The following is a 19100-nucleotide window of genomic DNA, read 5'->3' as shown; positions in this document are numbered from 1 at the left end:
GATTTCCATGAGAGTATTTCCTTCCTTTTCTAAGGTTCTTATGGTTTGAGGTTTTACATGCAGAAGATTGAAACAGGAACCCTATCTATCCCCATGCACAAAGGTTAACTCCAAATGGATCAGAGACCTAAATGTTCTTTCATGTTTTAATGATTTTATGTAAGAAAGAGGGAAAAGTGAGGGATGAGAGGACATGGATGTTTGGACTAAAAAGAATTTTTCAAAAACACTTACTTTGTAAGGTGAATCCTGGAGTCAGATGTTGGGGTTCCTATAAGGAAGAACACATACAATACAAACATTAGGTAAGTGACATGAAAAATATATCTGTTATTGCTGAAGAAAGAACTTTTTACTGATGTTTGCAAATAGGAAATCACTGTTAACAATTCCATTAATTAGGCTTCTGTCTGTAGCTCTATTTGAAGGATAAACATTTGCTAGTCAAACCTGCTGCAAGATGATCATGACTGCCATTTTATCAAAACTGTAAGACCGGTGTCTATTTGGAAGTATGTGTAACATGGGAACAAATGACCCATATGTGTAAAATTCAAGTGTATAATTTCTCACTTAGCAAGGCAATGATGTCTCTAAGGAAGTAAAGGGAACTTGGTTCAAACAAACAAATGATCATGGTTTTTTTTAAAGTATAAACAAGATTGTAATTAGTAGATTTGCTTAGATTTTTCCTTTTATATAAACAGCTTCAACTTTCTACCTTAACTGTGACACATGCGCAACAGATGTACCTCGTTTTGTACATGAGAAGTGTTCTTAAAATTTCCTCACAAGTCTGTTGAAAAGTAGGAAGCAATGTGAAATATTAGTGGAGTGTATTATTTGAAAGAATTTGAATTTAATTTGAAAGTCACCCCCTACACAATTCATTCGCTGTTTCGAGAAATTTAGATTCACACACACCAGGCTTGCCAGGTGTGTGTCACACCTGTGTGGATCCTGAGGAAAAGTGAAGGTAGAAGTATTTCAGAGATGTTCAGGGCATACGTGGCACCATGTTTATGGAAAAGAAACTTAGTACAAACTGCAGAATAAGCATTCCAAAACTGGAGACAATGCATTCAAGAAAATGCTAGAGTTACTTAAAACAATCACTGCTGCAAGCAATCTATTTATTAAGCCTGATTTTGCCACCCTATAGAGTAAAACCAGGATCACAGTGTAATTTGTCTTTTCAAAAAATAAGCAAGAGCCATAACACCATGTTTTAATCAAAAGTGAACTTTTCGATCTATTTAGCATGATGCTGTTACCCCAAGAGATTTGATTTATGGCAAGATCCCCACTCCAGGAGACTACCACGAACTGAACAACAAACAGAAAAAGCCCTGTTAGCTAAAGAGCCATCACAAAGTCCATGCAGTTTACTGCTCAAAGGCTTCTGTACCCTGCCTGCTAGAGATCTGTCTCTTGACAAAGGACTCTAAAATGTTGGACCATCTGATTCCTACTCATTAGCAAATCACAAATGGCAAAGTAGGCAAAACACTTCTAGAGGCACAGGCACTGGGAACTTTGACATGTGGAAACTAGTAGCACGGGAGTCCACAGAAGATGACACAGCAAAGTCAGAACTTAAAAAGCACACGAGCCTATAGTCAGTTAACATAGAGGCAAGAATTCCTACCTGTCTTAATGACCCCAACAGTACAATTACAGCATAGTACAATATTATAGCACCATGTAATAACTGATGCTTATAATAACATATGTTACCAAGAATGACTAAAACATAGCCAGTATAATCTTTTTAAAATGTCAAGAAAAAGCCGGGCTTGGTGGCTCAGCCTGTAATCCCGCGCCTTGGGAGGCTGAGGTGAGTGGATTGCCGGAGCCTGCGGGTTCGAGACCCACCTGGACAACTTGGCGAGACCTCATCTCCACAATAAATCAAAAATTAGCCGGGCATGGTAGCGCGTGCCTGTAGTTCCGCCTACTCGGAAGGCTGAGGCAGAAGCATCGCCGGGAGCCCAGCAGGTCGAGGCTGCCGTGGCCAGGAGTGGCCACTGCACTTCAATCTGGACAACAGAATGAGACTCCAACTCAAAAAATAAATAAATAAATAAAATAAATAAAATGTCAAGAAATATTAATTACATTTCAAAATAATTTCTACTGCACGGTTCCTATGGAGTGATAACCTTCAATTATCCGAGAATTTTGATTATCTAGATACTTCATTTCCCAGCATGTCAAATATATGAGTTGTTAATCATTTCATCTACATAAAAATATACCAGTTTATCTATCTGCTATTTTTAAAAAGGGATTTCTCTACAAAGGTACAGGGTCAGTTTGAGCTTGTATACCTTCAGGAAATGAAATGACAAGTTTCAAACTCAATCAAACCAAGTATCTGATCAGAGAGTGAAACACTTAGCTTTTGTACTGGTCCCATACATCTGAATTTTTAAAAGAAATTATTTTATTTTAGATTCAAGGGGTCCATGCTCAGGCTTGTCACGTAAGTATACTGTATGATGGTGAGGTTGAGGCTTCTACTGAGCTATCATCATCTTGATAAACTAAATTTGACGTTTTATTTATTTTTTATTTATTTATTTTTTTGAGTTGGAGTCTCACTCTGTCACCTAGCCTGGAGTGCAGTGGCCGCTCCCGGCCACTGCAGCCTCTACCTGCTGTGCTCCGGCAATTCTTCCGCCTCAGCCTTCCAAGTAGCCGGAATTAGAGGCATGCGCTACCATGCCCGGCTGATTTTTTTATTTATTGTAGAGATGAGGTCTCGCCGCCCAGGCGGGTCTCGAACCCGCGGGCTCAGGCAATCCACTCACCTCAGCCTCCCAAAGGCGCGGGATTACAGGCTGAGCCACCGAGCCCAGCTAAATTTGCCGTTTTAAAAATCAGAAATCTAAACAAGCGAAACACCTTGTATATTGCCAAAGTTACTTTACACGCATAGCCAATCCCAGTTAGAAAGAGTTTAGTCATTGAAGAAAGCTGCATTGCTCATGCAGTAATTGTTAATGCATATAATACAATTTTAAATGTCTGACTTTGATTTGTACATTTCTTTCGTAGACATGCCATAAATTTAAGTTTAGTAGTAGAATATGATTCTAAATTGTTTTCACAAACTTATGTGAGGCACTTTTAAATGATAACCTTGATGATAATCCTACAATTAGAAGCACTTATAGAATCGAGACTCTAGGATAGGGGTTGACTAACATTTCCTGCAAAGGTCCAGAGAGTAGATGTTTTAGGCTTTGTGAGACATACCATCTCTGCCATAATTACTCTACTCTGTCACTGTAATGTGAAAGCAGTCATGGACAATATGTAAATGAATGGATATGGCTGGGTTCCAGGAAAGCTTGATTCATAGATACTGAAATTTAAATTCCACATTCACGTTCACATTATTCCTAATAACATACTGCTTTCCTTTTGAAAATGTTAACCATTTAAAAATTTAAACAACTAAAGGCCGGGCTCGGTGGTTCAGCCTGTAATCCCCCACACCTTTGGGATGCTGAGGTGAGTGGATTGCCTGAGCCCGCGGGTTCGAGACCCGCCTGGGCAGCGAGACCTCATCTCTACAATAAATCAAAAAATCAGCAGGGCGTGGTGGCACATGCCTGTAGTTCCAGCCACTTGGAAGGTTGAGGCGGAAGGATCGCTGGAGCCCAGCAGGCGAGTCTGCGGTGGCTGGGAGCGGCCACTGTACTCCAGTCTGGGCAACAGATTGAGACTCCAACTCAGAGAAAAAAAAAAATTAAACAACTATGGGAGATGTTTACCTCCAGGAATTCTTTACTAAACTTCCCCTGAAGATGCTATTACTCTCTCAATTCTGCTTAGCTTAGCGCGTACTTACTCCCTTCATTGTTAGGTTTTCCATTCTATGTGAGAAAACATGGCATTTCCAATTTGGAATTGATAAAAAAAAGTTTGAGAGTTTTCAACAGTATTTGTTTTTATAAGTTTATTGAATCACAGACTATTTGACCTGAAAAATCCATTGGGATTATATAGAGCACACACATACACACACAAACACACACCCCACACCCAGTACAGATAGAGAAACTGAGGCTCAGAGGAACACAAACAGAACCACACAGCTAGCATGTGGCAGAACCAGTATTAAAAGCAGCCAGGACCACAACTCTTAAGATAGCACTCTTTCTTCTGGGTAAGATGCCATGGATGTAAGAAACTGATGCTTTCCAAGAGATGTCATCTAGCTCTGGTGGAAGCACTGAGGAAAGGACAATGAATACAAATTTCTTTTTTTCTTTTTTTTTTTGAGTTGGAGTCTCACTCTGTCGTCCAGACTGGAGTGCAGTGGCTGCTTCTGGCCACCGCAGCCTCGACCTGCCGGGCTCCGGCGAACCTTCCACCTCAGCCTTCCGAGTAGCCGGAATTACAGGCATGCGCTACCACGCCCGGCTGATTTTTTTGATTTATTGTAGAGATGAGGTCTCGCTGCCCCAGGCGGGTCTTGAACCCGCGGGCTCAGGCAATCCACTCACCTCAGCCTCCCAAAGGTGCGGGATTACAGGCTGAGCCACCAAGCCCTGCTTGAATACAAATCTTTACTGGGTATTTCCATGTTGGTGTAATTTGAACTGGGTCATATGTAAGTATGTGTGAGAAAAAACATACAAAGAGACAATATGACTGCTGGCACCAAAATATCTAGATCTGGCCAGATATAGCAGTTCATACCTGTAATTTCAGTGACTCAGAATGCCAAGAGTTGGGAGGATTGTTTGAGGCCATGAGTTGAAGCCCCTGCCTAGGCAACATAGTAAGACCTCATTTCCACAAAAATAATAAAAAAATAATAGCTAAATCTGGTGGTACACACCTGCAGTCCTAACTACTCAGGAGGCTAAGGTGGGAAGATCCCTTGAATCCAGGAGTTCGAGGCTGCAGTGAACCATGATTGTGCCACTTCACTCCAGTCTGGGTGACAGAATGAGAGTCTGTCTTTTAAAAACAAAGAAACAAACACCTAAATATTGGTTTCTTCATTTATTAATTGGATGATCAAAAGCATATTACTTAATGACTATGTCCCTCAGTAAATTAAGGACAGTAGCATTACCAATCTCTTTGGGTTGTAGTGAGGATTAAATTGATTATTATATATTAAGTGCTTAGGATGAGTAAGGCACATGATACCATTATATGTGGTGCTGATGTTATTGTCATTTAAAATGCAACTTTCTTTCAAACCAATATTTTGGTAGGAATCAAATGAAACAAAAGAATGGGTGTGTAGCCATCCTGGTATCACCATCTTAGCCTATTGGCTTCTGCCTTTATCATGGGGTTGATGATAGCACAGATAACTGGCAAAAAATGCAACCTGTGCCGGATTCTAAACTGTGCACTTACTACAAAAGCCCATTTAAACAACCAGTTCTACTCTATGCACTTGTAAATGTCAAAATTGTAAATTCTACAAATTATGTCCAAAATTGTAGAACTCGGCTGAAAACACTGAGATTGCTGTATAAGTGTTGAATTCAACACCTGAAATGGATGGATTACTCCCTTTGCGGGAGATGCTAGAAAGGAGGTCCCTGGCAGCCTAAAGAGAGAGGGTGGGAATGCAGGAAGGCATAACGTACACCCAGAATGGAACAGTGAGGGTCACTGTTCACTTGGTTCCAACCCTTTTCAAAGTGAGAGGATAATTAAGCACAGTTTAAACCAGTGGAATTTTCTGTTTGTTCATTTGTTTGGTTTTCTTTGGGTTGGACTCTCACTCTGTCACCAAAGCGGGAGTGTAGTGGTGCAATCAAGGGTCACTGCAGCATCGACCTCCTGGGCTCAGACAACCCTTCTGCCTCAGCCTCCCAAGTAGCTGGGACTACAGGTGTGTGTTATCACACTTGGTTAATTTTTTTGTTTTGGTAGAGATAAGGTCTCACTATGTTGCCCAGGCTGGTCTTGAATTCCTGGGCTCAAGCAATCCTCTCACCTTGGCCTCCCTAAATACTGGGATTACATGCATGAACCACTGCACCCGGCCGAGACCAGTGTTATCGTCAAAATCAAGACCTTAAAAATGAAAGATCTGATTGAGTGTTTCTTCTTGGAGTGGCATCCAAAGCCTCTGACAAAGATGCACATATTTGCAAAATGTTTGTTTCTTTTCACTTCCCATCACACAAACTCTAATCCAGCCACTTGAGACCTCATACCACTGTGGATCACATCATGATCACTCATGTCTCTATGACTTTGCTCATGCTGGTCTTCTGCATAAGGTGTTTTTCTCTTGGGTCCTGCTCTACCTGTCAGAGTTCTGATCATCCTCTAAATGGTGCCATTTCAGAGGCACCTCCTCAACTTCCCAGGGGAGTGTTGATCCTTCTCTGAGCCTTGTATTCTCTATGAAGACTCCTAATCCATTGTGTTGTTAGCTACCTGATAACATGTTCAGACATTTTCTTCATCTCTAAGTTTAAACCCATTGTTGGCCCTCAGTAAATGGATTCTGCATAAATGGCTAAAAGGAAGGAAGAAATGGAGGGGAAAAAGAAGACATTGTGTATTTTTAAAGCAGGTTAGAATAACCATATTTAGGCCATTTTTTGAAATGATGGTGACAAAAAAATCCTACTGGGAGAAGGTGAAAAAAGTTATATCAAACATTTAACAATAGAATTGTAAACTGGGCATGGTGGCTCATGCTTGTAATCCCACCTCTTTGAGAGGCAAAGGTGAGAGGATTGCCTGAGCCTAGGGGTTCAAGACCATCCTGGGCAACTTGACGAGACCACATCTCTAGGACAAAAAAAAAAAAAAAAAAGAGCTGGGTGTGGGGGCACACGTCTGTGGTTCCCGTTACTTGGAAGGCTGAGATGGAAGGGTCACCAGAGCCCAGCAGGTCAAGGCTGCAGTGGCTGTCACTATCTGAGCATGCCACTGCACTCCAGCCTGGGCAACAAGGTCAACAAGGTGAGACTCTGACTCAAAAAACAAAACAAAACAAAAAACCAAAAAACAAACAAATGAAAAACCCAATAGAATTGTAGAAGAAAAAGCTCTGTCAGCCTGACGTGTTGGTTTGTAAAGATTTGACTCCTTGTGAACAAGGAATGGAAGGTGACATACAAAAATGAAAATTGGTCCATCAGAGTAAAGAGTATAGGTTTGGTAATGTAACAATCTTGGACATTGTTGTCCCATTACCCATTAGGTATTTCTCAAGGGATGAGTTCCTGATTGTCTGATACATCTGCTCCAGTCACAGTTATACGGAGAAAGGCAATGCTCTAGGGAGTAAGATATGCATGCCAGTGTTTGCATGTATATTTTCTTAAAGATTCTCTTTCATTAACAAGTAGACTTATAAGTCTACTTATAAGTAGTCTAGATTTTATGGCACTAGAAGACCAAGGCCATTTTTGTCGTGAAGAATCCAGTCGGAAGTATGGCATAATTAAAATCAGACAAAGGAAAATAGAGGAAGGAAGAGAACTGACGTGTCCTGAGATGGAAAATGTGTTCTGCTCAGAGTTTCCAGGAGTATGTATGGCCATGAGAGGAACAGGCCAGGGATGGATCATCTCCTGATGAGGGAAAGCAAGCAACTTTATTTCTGGGTACTTGGAAAATCCTTGGCACTAAACATAGTAGGCCCTTCTCCATAAATATATACTGTCTCAATTGACCTGATTTTTAAAGGAGAATTTAAAGTCATTTGACCCAATCCCCTGCCACTGGTGCTTGAAACCTGCCTGCAATAGAAAGGACCATCTAGCATCTGCTTGTGCATTGCCAGTGACAGGGAGCTCACTACTGCTTGAAGCAGCCTATTCCATATTGAGACAGGCTGATAAGACTATTCCTCCTTCTTGGAAGCTAAAAACCTGCTCCCCAAGAACATCTACCTATAGATCATACTTTGGAGCTGCACAGAACATATCTCCTTCTTTAGAATAACAAGTCTTCAACTGTTGGAAGGCAGCAATTCTATCTCCTGACGTTGTTTCCTCTCCCGGCTGAGACATTCTTAGCTTGTTCATTCATGTATTGGAAACCTTCAACTTTTTTTTCTAATGCTCGAGTTCTGTACTCTGTCACTATCTGAGGTGCTCCTGGGAGGAATTCCTGATTGCCTGGGGCTTTTCCAATGCCTGGTATCCCGTACCAGGTGTGATGTGTCAACTTAAGGGAGGGCAGCCTTGTCACCGCCTTGGGATACTCATCTTTCCTTGATGCAGCCCAATAGTTAGTGACATGTGCTGTATGTGCTGCTGATTTTTCCAGGCAAAGATGAGGCAGCTGAGGAGAATTCTTTCTCATGCATAGACAAGGTTACTATGTGATTGGTCGCTTACTTTCACACAGCCATGCAAACCGTGCATTTGTGAGTTCAGGTCTCAAAACAGGAAAAGTTCCTCAGACTCTCACCCTCTGTTATGAGAAGGGGCACCTTCTTGGCTCATTCGCTGTGTGGCCTTGGGCAGTCACTTCACCTCTTTGTGTCTTCAACTTTTAATCTGTTAAAAAGGGTGTGAGGATAATCCTTGCCTCTTTAACTCATGGAGCAAAAAGATCAACCAATTACTACTTACTAGGCACTAGAGATACAAAGATGAATGAGGTAAGGCTTGTGATGACATACTGGTCATTTGAGATAACAGCCATTCAGATACATCTTGCTTGAGTCTTAGCGGACATGGCCAACATACTGTGCTGTAAAAGTAGGGAGCATTAAATCATATGCTCAAAATCCCAGCAACAGAAAGAAAACAACTTTTGTGAAGCCAGTGAGAGTCACAATGTATTGGATTCATGAAACATTTCAGATATAAACATTAAGCGTTTAAAAAAATCAATATAATGATAGAAATAAAGGAGGGCTTTGGGGAGGGGTGGGGGGATCAAAGTTTATGAAAGCCCTTTTTAATGAGTAAGTTATATAATACTTTTTTCCCAGTCTTTATGGGTAACATAATTAGTTATTTCAAAGGTAATATTAATAAGAACTCTCAGGTAGCACTAAAACATAGTTTTTTCCTTCTATAATTACCCAGTTCAAAAAGAGTCTTTGAAGTATGAAGAGCTGTAATGCAATGAGATACTTCACAGATTCATTCACAGTGGCACCACTGAAGCAGAATTTGTAAGTATTATTCAGACAAGTACTGACACAGATTGCATTTTACCTAGCACTATTTAAGAAGGAGGAGGTAAGTACATTAAAAATGCATACACGATTTAGAGGTGATGCTTAACCTACTTAAGAGATAGACTATTTCCAAGTGTTTTTGAGTTGTGTATTTGTATCCAGTTGATAAAATTCATGACAAATCCTACTTATGTATTCATCAAAACTGGCCCCAAAGTAACTACGTGACAACGGTTCAAAGTCAAATTATAATTATTCTGTTTTTTTTTATACTCAGTGCTCTCTTTTAAAATTTAGATAACTTTTCCTGATTTAGGTTGGTCTCCAAAGTAGATCATTTAAAAATATATAGCTTGGGACAGAGGGATATGTTGACCAAAGGGTACAAAATTTCGGTGTGAAGGAATAAGTTCTGGAAATCCATTGTACAGTACAGTACACAGTTCACAATAATGTACTGTGAACTTGAAAATTGCTAAGACAGTAGATTTTAAATGTTCTCACTATAAAAATAAGTATGTGAGTAACAAATGTTAATTAACTTGATGTAATCATTTTACAATGTATACACATATCAAAATATCACATTTTACCCCATTAATATGTAAAATTTGTCAATAAAAATAATTTAAAAATAAATAAAATGTAGTTCATATTTAGCAAGAGTTCACAAAGGAGCAGTAAGCCCCAGCCTGGAAAAGAAGTGTTGTCTGAAACAACAAGTAGGGGGCATGTCTTGATCAATTAGAGGCTTAATAATGTCCCCTTTTGACACTGGTTTTACAGGTGTGAATCTGGGTTTATTAAAAAGTGTTTTAGACACTGGGAAGAATAAAGTCACTTCTCAAAGTTATCCCTTTTCCCCAAGGTCTTCTTTATGTACTCTGAGGCAGAATCAGATTTTCTTGAATTGCCAGTGGAGTGTACCGCCCTGCTGGCTAACCCACGTGGAACTGCATACGCTTTTGCATTTTCAATTCAAATAATTTCAAACCGTATTTGAAAATGTGAGATTTCATGACAAAGCACACTGAGTCCACAACACCACTGATACACGTGATTATGGTAGGGAGAAAGCAATTGAAAGGAATATCATTTCCTAGAAGTACACATTCAGCAAGGGATTTTAGAGCAAACTCTTTCACTTCTCAAAATGAGCTAGATGTGCAAAATGTGGCAAGCTCACAGATGATATTCCAGTGTTACCCTTTTCATTAGCACTTGAAGGATATTAATCTATTTTGTGTTTTCCTATTCCCAAGATAAGAACAACTATGCACTCTTATCGACCCAGTCACCAGCTAGGGCTAAGCCCCTCTTCCAAAACGTTGCCAAAGCCTTTAGGACAGGCTGCAATCCTGAGCACCTATACAGGGCACCAAGCATCACTTCTCCATTAACAGAAATAAATTATATATACATGCATACACACATCTGAGATTTGGTCTGAACCTCCACAAAGATGCCTTCCTTCATCTCTGGGCTCTTTGGGTCCTTCAAAGAGAGGGAGGGGTAGAAGGAGGGGAGAGAGAGCAGGGATGCATATGCCCACTGAGCAACTGACATAGTGAAGATTCTTGGAGGTGAGGTTGCTTACACACAGCCTTACATTTAGTTGTAAGTGAAGGTTGATGGCTGGTATCAAAGTGAATACACTTTTTACTACACCAAATGTATTTCCCCTTTGTACAATTGACCAACATGGAGAAAGAGCTAAGTGATGTTTTAGTTTTTAGTATTTGACAAAGCAATAGTATTCTATGTAATTTCTAGCAATAGGAAGACATTTGTATAATGTGATGTGAAGACTCTAAAGTCAAAGCCAGAAAAGTCACAAAAGGCCCAATTTTCCACCACGTTATCCATATCATAGCTCGCCCTGGACTCTAACAAATCCAAAACAACTTGTGGATAGACCTGTTTTGTCCAATTTAGATACAGAAGCTGAATACCCCACAGGTTGAAGGGCAGAAGACAGTCTGTGTTCAGGCCTTGTTAATCTCCAATCTATCCCATACTCATCTAACATACATGTATCTGAATGGCTGTTATCTCAAATGACCAATATGTCATCACAAGCCTTGCTTCATTCATCTTTGTATCTCCAGTGCCTAGTAAGCAGTAAGTGGTTGATCTTTTTGCTCCGTGAGCTAAAGAGGCAAGGATTAGCCTCACATCCTTTTTAACAGATTAAACGTTGAAGACACAAAGAGGTGAAGTGACTTGCCCAAGGCTACACAGCAAATGACAGGATCTCTTTTATAAACTCCTAGCATTTGTTTTATTGACTTTTACTGAGTAGTCATCATGTGCCAGTCACTGGGATATAGAAATGATAAAGTCAAGTACTTTACCTTGAAAAGCTGGCTTTACCTGACATGATAATCATCCCAAGAGGGGAGTGTGCGAAGGTTCAGGGAACGTGGTGGCAGAAGAAATTCACTGTGCTTTGCATTTGGGAAAAGCTTCAATAGAGGAGGTGAGAGGTGCAGTGTGTGCATGAGCACAAATTCATGTGTATATTGCTTTTAGAGGCTACCATTATACCTGACACTTAGTAGCTATTCAAACAATATGTGTTGAACATAAATATTAAGGTACTTACCTTAAAAGAGCACAAACTGAAAAGATGAATATAGCAATTTTTTAAAATGACCATCTTAATGAAAATGCAAATGATGATGATGTTTCACATTTTCATTATTGTTATTGTCGTTACAGTCAGAAGGAGCCCCCAAAGCTTCCTGGACCAAGTACTAAGATAGTGAGTGTTTAGCTCAGTCTAGATCTGCCAAAAGCTACCAGAGAAGCTCCGGTCAAGATGTTTGTACATTCTGGGCCTCAATTTTCCTGCTTATAACATGTGGGTTTTGGCGTGGATGGTCTCCATGGGTTCTCCCAGCTGGCAATGCTGTTAATCTCTGATTCTATTGTTCTGCCTATCTCACAGGCCTGTCACAAGGAGAAGTGGGCTAATGCATGTTCAAGGGCTTTGGAAACCATGTAGTGCCATACGCATTCAAGGCTCATTACTATGAGTTCCATGAGAACAGCTGCCAGTATTAGGCTTCATGCTTCCAGTTAGCAGCTGGGAAAATTGGGTTCTACTCAGGCCTCAAGATAATGGGGCTCCCACACACCTTTTCCCAGTCCCTCTCTGGAAATGTCAAGAATCTCATAAATGTAATTTTGAAAGTATTTACAATTTTTTTGTGATTAAGAATAATAAGTGGGAACAGAGTGTTTTTTTAAATAAAAATATGGTTGATTAGAAGAATAATAAATCCACAAAAATCACAAAATCAGGTTGAATTGTATTTCCACAGGGACTTACAGTTAAATAACTCCCCTTTATGTGAGTGAGGTCTGTTCCCTAATCAGCCAAATCTGCTTCTTTAGTTAAAGGGCCCCATCCTCCAGAGCAAAAACCCGTGTGTTTTTGGTGGGTCCTGGGAAGTCACAACTCACCAGAACACTAAATTTATTTGAGTAAATGATTTTGAACCTTTGCATCAATGGACCCTGACAGTTCTTTGGGGAGCCAGAAATGGGGAGGCGAAGCACTTCAGCATCTGGGTTGCCAAGAATGAGGAGACAAGGGCTCTCAGGATGCCCAGGAGGGGCTGCCCATGGACTCAGACTTCAGGAGGGCAGCAGCCAAATTGTTCTTTAGCCTTCAATTCGCTGTCAATTGCTAACTGGCCTGTAGGAAGCTCTGCTCCTCCCTGATAGGAGAACAAAGCCAGGCTTATCCGCAGCAGCAGTGGGGCTGTTAATAGGAAATGGACCATAGGAGTTGAGAAGGGCCCAGGAAATGAGACACACAGTCATTTGTGAGAGGATTCATGTGCTGACTGTGTGGTGTACCAGCATGTAGCCACATTGCTGTGTATCCTCTGCAGAAATGTGAAGCTGCCTGTTTCTCCTGGTAGGCAGTAGCCCTATGACTGGGGTCAGGGAGTTTGGCTATTCCATATGAAATTCCCCTTGGAGGGAAGTAGGGATATGGAAGGAGCTATTAATCTTTTTCCTCTCTTGATCCTCTAAGGATAGCCATCACCAGAATTTCCCAGAAAGAACAAGTTTTACCCTTAAAATGCTCATGTGAAATGTGCTGTCTATGTAGAGCTTGAGACCCCTTTTAACCCTGGCCAGACCACAATCCAGATCCTTGATACAAGTGGGAAAATGAGATTTTACTTGGTAGACTGGGAAAGCCACATCTTGGCTTGAACGAAGCATTTGCAAAACCTAATGTATGACACTTGTAGCTGAGGATAGACATGTGAGGTGTATTATCATACATTAAGGTGAAACAAGCTTACACAGATTTCTGAGTAAGCAAGGCCAACCTAGAAAGCAGTCTCTAGAGACATGCCACAGGGCTCTGTTATCAGTCATCCTTCCCTGTTCATCAGTTTTAATAATAATAATAATGGCTCACTTTGGATGAGAAAATGCTTTCATAATTATTTCACTCAATCAATAACTTAAAGGAACATATAGAATGTCTGCTTACCAAAATTTCAGGTGACACTAAGTTATGAAATAATAAAAATTTAGAAAGATTGTGCAACACTGGTTTTAAGTCAATAAGATGAATTTTAACAAGAGCAAATGAAAACTGTGATCACATTCAACAAACCAAGTGTAAAACCACAGAATGAGAAAGACTACTTGGCCTAACCATAATTTGTGGGGCAAAATCCCAAGGGTTTTACTTGACCACCTTTAAGTAAATCTGAGGAGGTGTGGCAGCCAAAAGAACCAATGCCAGCATGAGTGACATTAAGTATGATGCCCAGAATGTGAACAGTAACAGTGCTGCTGGACACTGCATGGGAAAGAACACACCTGAAACAGTGTGCTCTCCTGGATGCTCCATCTCAGGGGGGCATGGGAATACTGCAGTCTCTCCAAGGAACAGCTACTAATAAAGTAAGTGCTTGGAAAGTTCTCCACCTATACAAGTGCACTTTAATGGAACAGGGAAATTTAGTCCACATAAAAGGGAAACTGAACAGAAGGACTGGGAAGTGTCCTCAGGTACATGAAAGGATCTTATATGACAGATTCAGGACCTGGTTGATGGACCAAGAGGTTAGGACTAGCTCTGTGGGTAAAAGTTATCAAGAACCAGTGTTAGCTCAGACTAAAAAAGAATTACCAATCATGTGAGCTTCCTAACCATGGAGCCTACTGCCTTAGGAGGCAGTGTGCAGTCCATCTCTGAAGGTGAGATGGTCCTTGCCTTGGGCAGTGGAAAAGGGATTCCTATAAAGGCAGAAGGTGGGAGTTGTAGACTGACTGTACTGCCTTACCTAATTAGATAATCATACTCTTTATCTCTGTAAAATCAACAATATATATGAGAAGATTCCAAACTGAATCTGGAGCAGTTGCTTTGCATGGCATAGAAATATAGCTGAACGAATTGACTAAGGAAATTAATCATTTTTCCAGGGACAGGGCAGGAGGAGGATACTGGAGAAAGTCTATTGTCTTACAGTGGGGCAGCTAACAGCCCAATCTGTCTGGTTGTTTGCTCAGCTCTTGGTAAGTCTAACAATAGTGCAACCAAGACTTTCCTAAGCTTGATCACTAACCACATCTGCTAAACCTCTCTAATGATCAAAACCCTGTTCCATTCAATCAAATGAATATTACTTTACTTGGAATGCTATGAAGACAATCTCCTGAGATTGCATCCCTGGTTTCCACGCAGGTGCTAGTAGGAAGTGTAAAATCATTTGTTACGTTAAACAGCGCTTTGAGCCCAGCAATGGCATAAAAATGGGTTAACACAAAATGCAATCCACCAGACCAAAAAACAAACAAACAAAAACCAAACCAAAATGAAACAAAAAGCCTAGCTCTTTTAAAACTTTCTAAGACTAACTTATGATTTTACTGACATGCTATAAAAATCCTGGCAATGTTTTCTCAAATAAATAATTGAAAGCCTTATTCAAACTCTTTAATGCTGGGAGTTGTTTAAGGGAATCTGAAATTTTTCTCCATTGGCCCCAGGACCATACATGCAAAAATCTTAGTTCACACTGACTGCCTTCATCTTGGCAGCTCCCAAACCAGGGTTCCACTGAAAAATGGTCTAATTCTAATTGACAACTCAGAAGCATGGTGATCAGTATCCTGAAGCTCTACTGTGTGCTCATCCAGGCAATCAGTCAAGGTGTCTGGCCATTGCCAGATGTAGTCAACTCCATTTCACCCACTGAATATAATATGTAGGGTCTATCCATGCAACTTCTTTTGGACGAGTTATTTCTCAGGCATTCTGTACTCTGACACTGCAAAGAAACATCTCCTAAGGCAACTATGGGGAAAAGAACACTAGGTCCATTGAGTTCTGCACAGGTTTTCAGTAGCAGCAACCTGAGGCCGCAGCTCATTTAACTAATGGGGTCTGACTCCCCAAACACCTGCTTGCTTTGTAAACTTTAAACCTTATCAGGACGTTCAGCTAAGTTAGTTTGAACCAGTCAGAACAGGAGACTGGCCACCCCACGAGGAAATGCTGTTAGATTGAACAACTTTGAATTGTTTGCCTTCTTTGGTGCAGGGGAAATTAGCACAAGTTCAAGAGTTAAAAATGTAAGAACTGGCTATTGAGACGATGTTTTGCAAAGAGCAGGAACAAAAAGGTAGAGAGCTTCTGCTTAGTAGTCCAATTCAGGCTCTGAGGTTTCTGAGGTTCTTGATGGCCAATTCTCACATTTCCAATCCTTGAACTTGTTTCTTTTATAGTTAAGCTAATTTTGACACCAGAACATTGTTACTCTTTTCAAAAGTGATTCTTAACAGCACTGGTGAGTTTCCAGCTCTTCTGCTTCAAATTATTTTGCCATCACTACATCTAATGACCATCACCTAAAATATACTGACTTGAGACAATTCCCTAGGCTTTCATAATATTATAGCCATCTCTTTTTTTCAAAGCCACTTTACTGAATGGAATGTCATGCTATGTCCTCACAGCATGAGATGCTTCTTAATGGTTACCTTCCAATTTGCCCCTTTAGATCCAACTCAGGCAAACCAATTTGATAAAACTCACATACTTTCATTGGCTTCTCCCCCAGCACCATCTCTAAAGATCAACATTTAATTTCATTCATTTAAAAAACATTTTTTGAGTGTCTACTCTCTGTAAGGCACCTTACAAGCACAAGGCTGGACCAGGTCCGGGCATGGAGTCTGGCCCTACTCTAGGTAGAGTATTCATAATTGGAAAAAGAGCAAGATAATAACAATTACCAGTTGTCATTCAAAGTAGAATTCAAATAAACCTGTCAGAGTTGTAAGGGTTTTTTTTTTTTTTTTTTTCGTTTCTAGAGAGTCACATACAATTTACTATCATGTTTCAGAAATTACCAAAGGGATTTGTTGATCTTACATTGATGGAGAGATACACAGTGGAGATGCAGCAACACAGCAGTCCTTTAGAAAGCCAGCTTATGCTTTAAGTGAAAGGCACTAGAGAATGACAACTCTCGGCAAAGGGGGGCAGAAGGATACATTTCACACAATCTCCTGTCTAAGCCTTTTCAAAGAATTACACAAGGCGTTAGTATTCCATTTCTAAGGGCTGCTGTAGCTTTTCAAACATGATAGCTTTCTTGTAGTTTACACTTATCACATTAAGAAAAATGGTAATGAGGAGTTCATGACAACTGCTTTTAGAAGGAACAAAGGCTCAATTGCTGGGGAAAAAAGAAGTAATATCTATTTTCATGGAAAGAGGCCTCCAGTGAACAACTTGGGTGTAGCTTTGCTCTCTCATTATTTCTGAGCTCAGTAAATATAAGGTACCAGGCCACTAATACAGCTGAAACTCCATCCAATATGATTTGCATGGAATTGTCTTTCCTCTGAAATGGCTATTTCAATCTTAGAAACACAGTGCCAGGGGGATGAAAGAGAACTGATTTGCCCCATTCACATGAAATTAACTAACAAATCTATCACAAGATGTCAGACGAGCTACTGAACACCAAGCACTCCCCCTTCTTCCCCACTCACAGACACCCCTCAATAAAAATGAAAATAAACCAAGAGAGACATCAAATTCTTGGCAGTAGCCTGCATTTAACACCATCAAAAACACTAGTAAGTCTCAGTGAAATTGATTCAGAAAGCCCAAGTTGAGTATTTCTGAATGACTGGACAGTTGCTCCTCTCCTCAGATTTGTTTTTCTCTGTAATTACTCCAAATAATAGAAAATAAATAGCATCTGTAGCCCATATTAAGAGTAGTAAAGAAGCAGCACTAGTGAGAAACATACCTTTTTCTAAAAGGATGTTTGACTGATGAAGAAAAAGAACATTCTAAACTCAATATGAACACTCTGGGGACCAGCGGTGTAAATGTAAAACCTCGCCCCATAGGCACGCTAGAAAGCTTCAATCCTGTGTTAAAATCAGGAAAGCAGGTTCCTCTGTGCCTTTGTGAAAACAGCCGCTTGCCAAACAGTGTAAGCCACAAGTAGCTCTTGATACTTCTTTGGAAATCATATCTCACAAATATTATCTGCTAAATATTTGTTAAATATAAATCCAATCTGATTCCTCCACTTTACCACTTAGTTTTCAAAATTAGAAGGTAAAAAAAAATACGTGAAGCTTATTATCACAATACCTTTATTAATAGTTTCCCATTGACATATTTGAGAACACCCATATTTGTATTCGAAAATATTTGCTCACTACGAGGAAGGGGTTCTAACTAACCCCTCCCTCAAGCTTCCCTAATAACCCTCTGAGAATCCATTGCCTGTGGATATCTCTAAATCCTCTTTAAGCCCTTATCTGTTTTTAAGCCTATACCATCTCTTGGGGTAACCAGATCAATATTTTTACTCCTGGCTATAAATTTAGCAAAACACCAAAGAGAAGATTCAAATGGAACAATGTCAAACCTTTTGCTGGGAAGGTTCTAGTGGGCAAATGAAACACTGGTCTTGAGGTAAATAAATAGCACATGGAGACCTCCCCCCCCTTCCCGACACATACACACATAAACCCGCCTGTCTCAGTCCTGAAATTCTGACTGTTGTTTGTAGTCAATTTGTAACTCTTGTCCAAAAGCCAGTTGTCAACCATTGGTTTCACATAAGCTCTAATCACATCTTTCTTCCCAGAGCCTAAGCATTCCCCCCTACACACACACACACACACACACACACACACACACACACACACACACACACACTCCTACCACTGCCTCCTGCTTGTCTAGCATCTCTTTCATTTTCAGCAAAGAAGGAAAGAAATGTGCAAAATCATTTTTTAAAAATTCTAGCCAGAGATTTGCACCAAGACTGTTACATAGCTGACAAAAATCAGTATAGCAGTCTCTGGGCTAATTAAACAAATATGACAATTTGAAAAGCTGCAAAGTGCCTTATGAACCATGGAGTGTTCAAAAATGAAAAAGAAAAAAAAACATGCACTGTATTGAAGACATGAAAGGGGCTTACATATTTAATTAATAAGAAAAGCACAGGGGCAATCTAAACTTCTTGACCAGATTAAGAGACTATGAAGGGTTAAAATATGATATTCAAAGTCATACTTTGAAAACATTTGGAACTGCTGAACAACAATAAGAAGAATCACAACAACAATCCAACAGCAGTTTGCATGTATTTAGGGGTTGAAATTCACTGAAGGCTTCCTTTATGTTATTGCATTGAATCCACTTATAAATAGAGGGATGTAACTTTTGTTGTTCTCCTTTCACAGCTCAGACAACTGAGTCTTGGAGACAATGTCGTGCAGCTCAAGAAACTCTGCCCAGGTGTCTGGCTTTGAGCTCCAGGGTTTGGCCACCACCATGCTCCCTAAGGGTGGGCTTTCTAAGTCTAGTCGTTCCTTAGAGAGCCCCCCTCACCTTTCTGGATGATGATTACATTCTGGTGGTTTAAGAGCTACTTTATAT

At 40.3% G+C, this 19100-nt stretch overlaps 1 protein-coding gene across 1 annotated transcript in view; it reads right to left on the bottom strand.

Moving 5' to 3' along the window:
* Positions 1-267, bottom strand: part of AFF2 (AF4/FMR2 family member 2) — a 165591-nt gene extending 165324 nt beyond the window's left edge. Inside the window, exon 1 of the mRNA XM_008058552.1 lies at positions 235-267. The gene's annotated coding sequence lies outside the window, so the exon portion shown is untranslated. The remainder of the gene's footprint in view (positions 1-234) is intronic.
* Between the last annotated feature and the right edge of the window lie 18833 nt (positions 268-19100).

This window comes from Carlito syrichta, unplaced genomic scaffold, assembly GCF_000164805.1.
Source record: "Carlito syrichta isolate Samal-C Ts95f unplaced genomic scaffold, Tarsius_syrichta-2.0.1 Scaffold303382, whole genome shotgun sequence".
Lineage (NCBI taxonomy): Eukaryota > Metazoa > Chordata > Mammalia > Primates > Tarsiidae > Carlito > Carlito syrichta.
The sequence above is the reverse complement of the archived record's forward strand: the minus strand, read 5'-3'. Positions and strand labels throughout refer to the sequence as shown.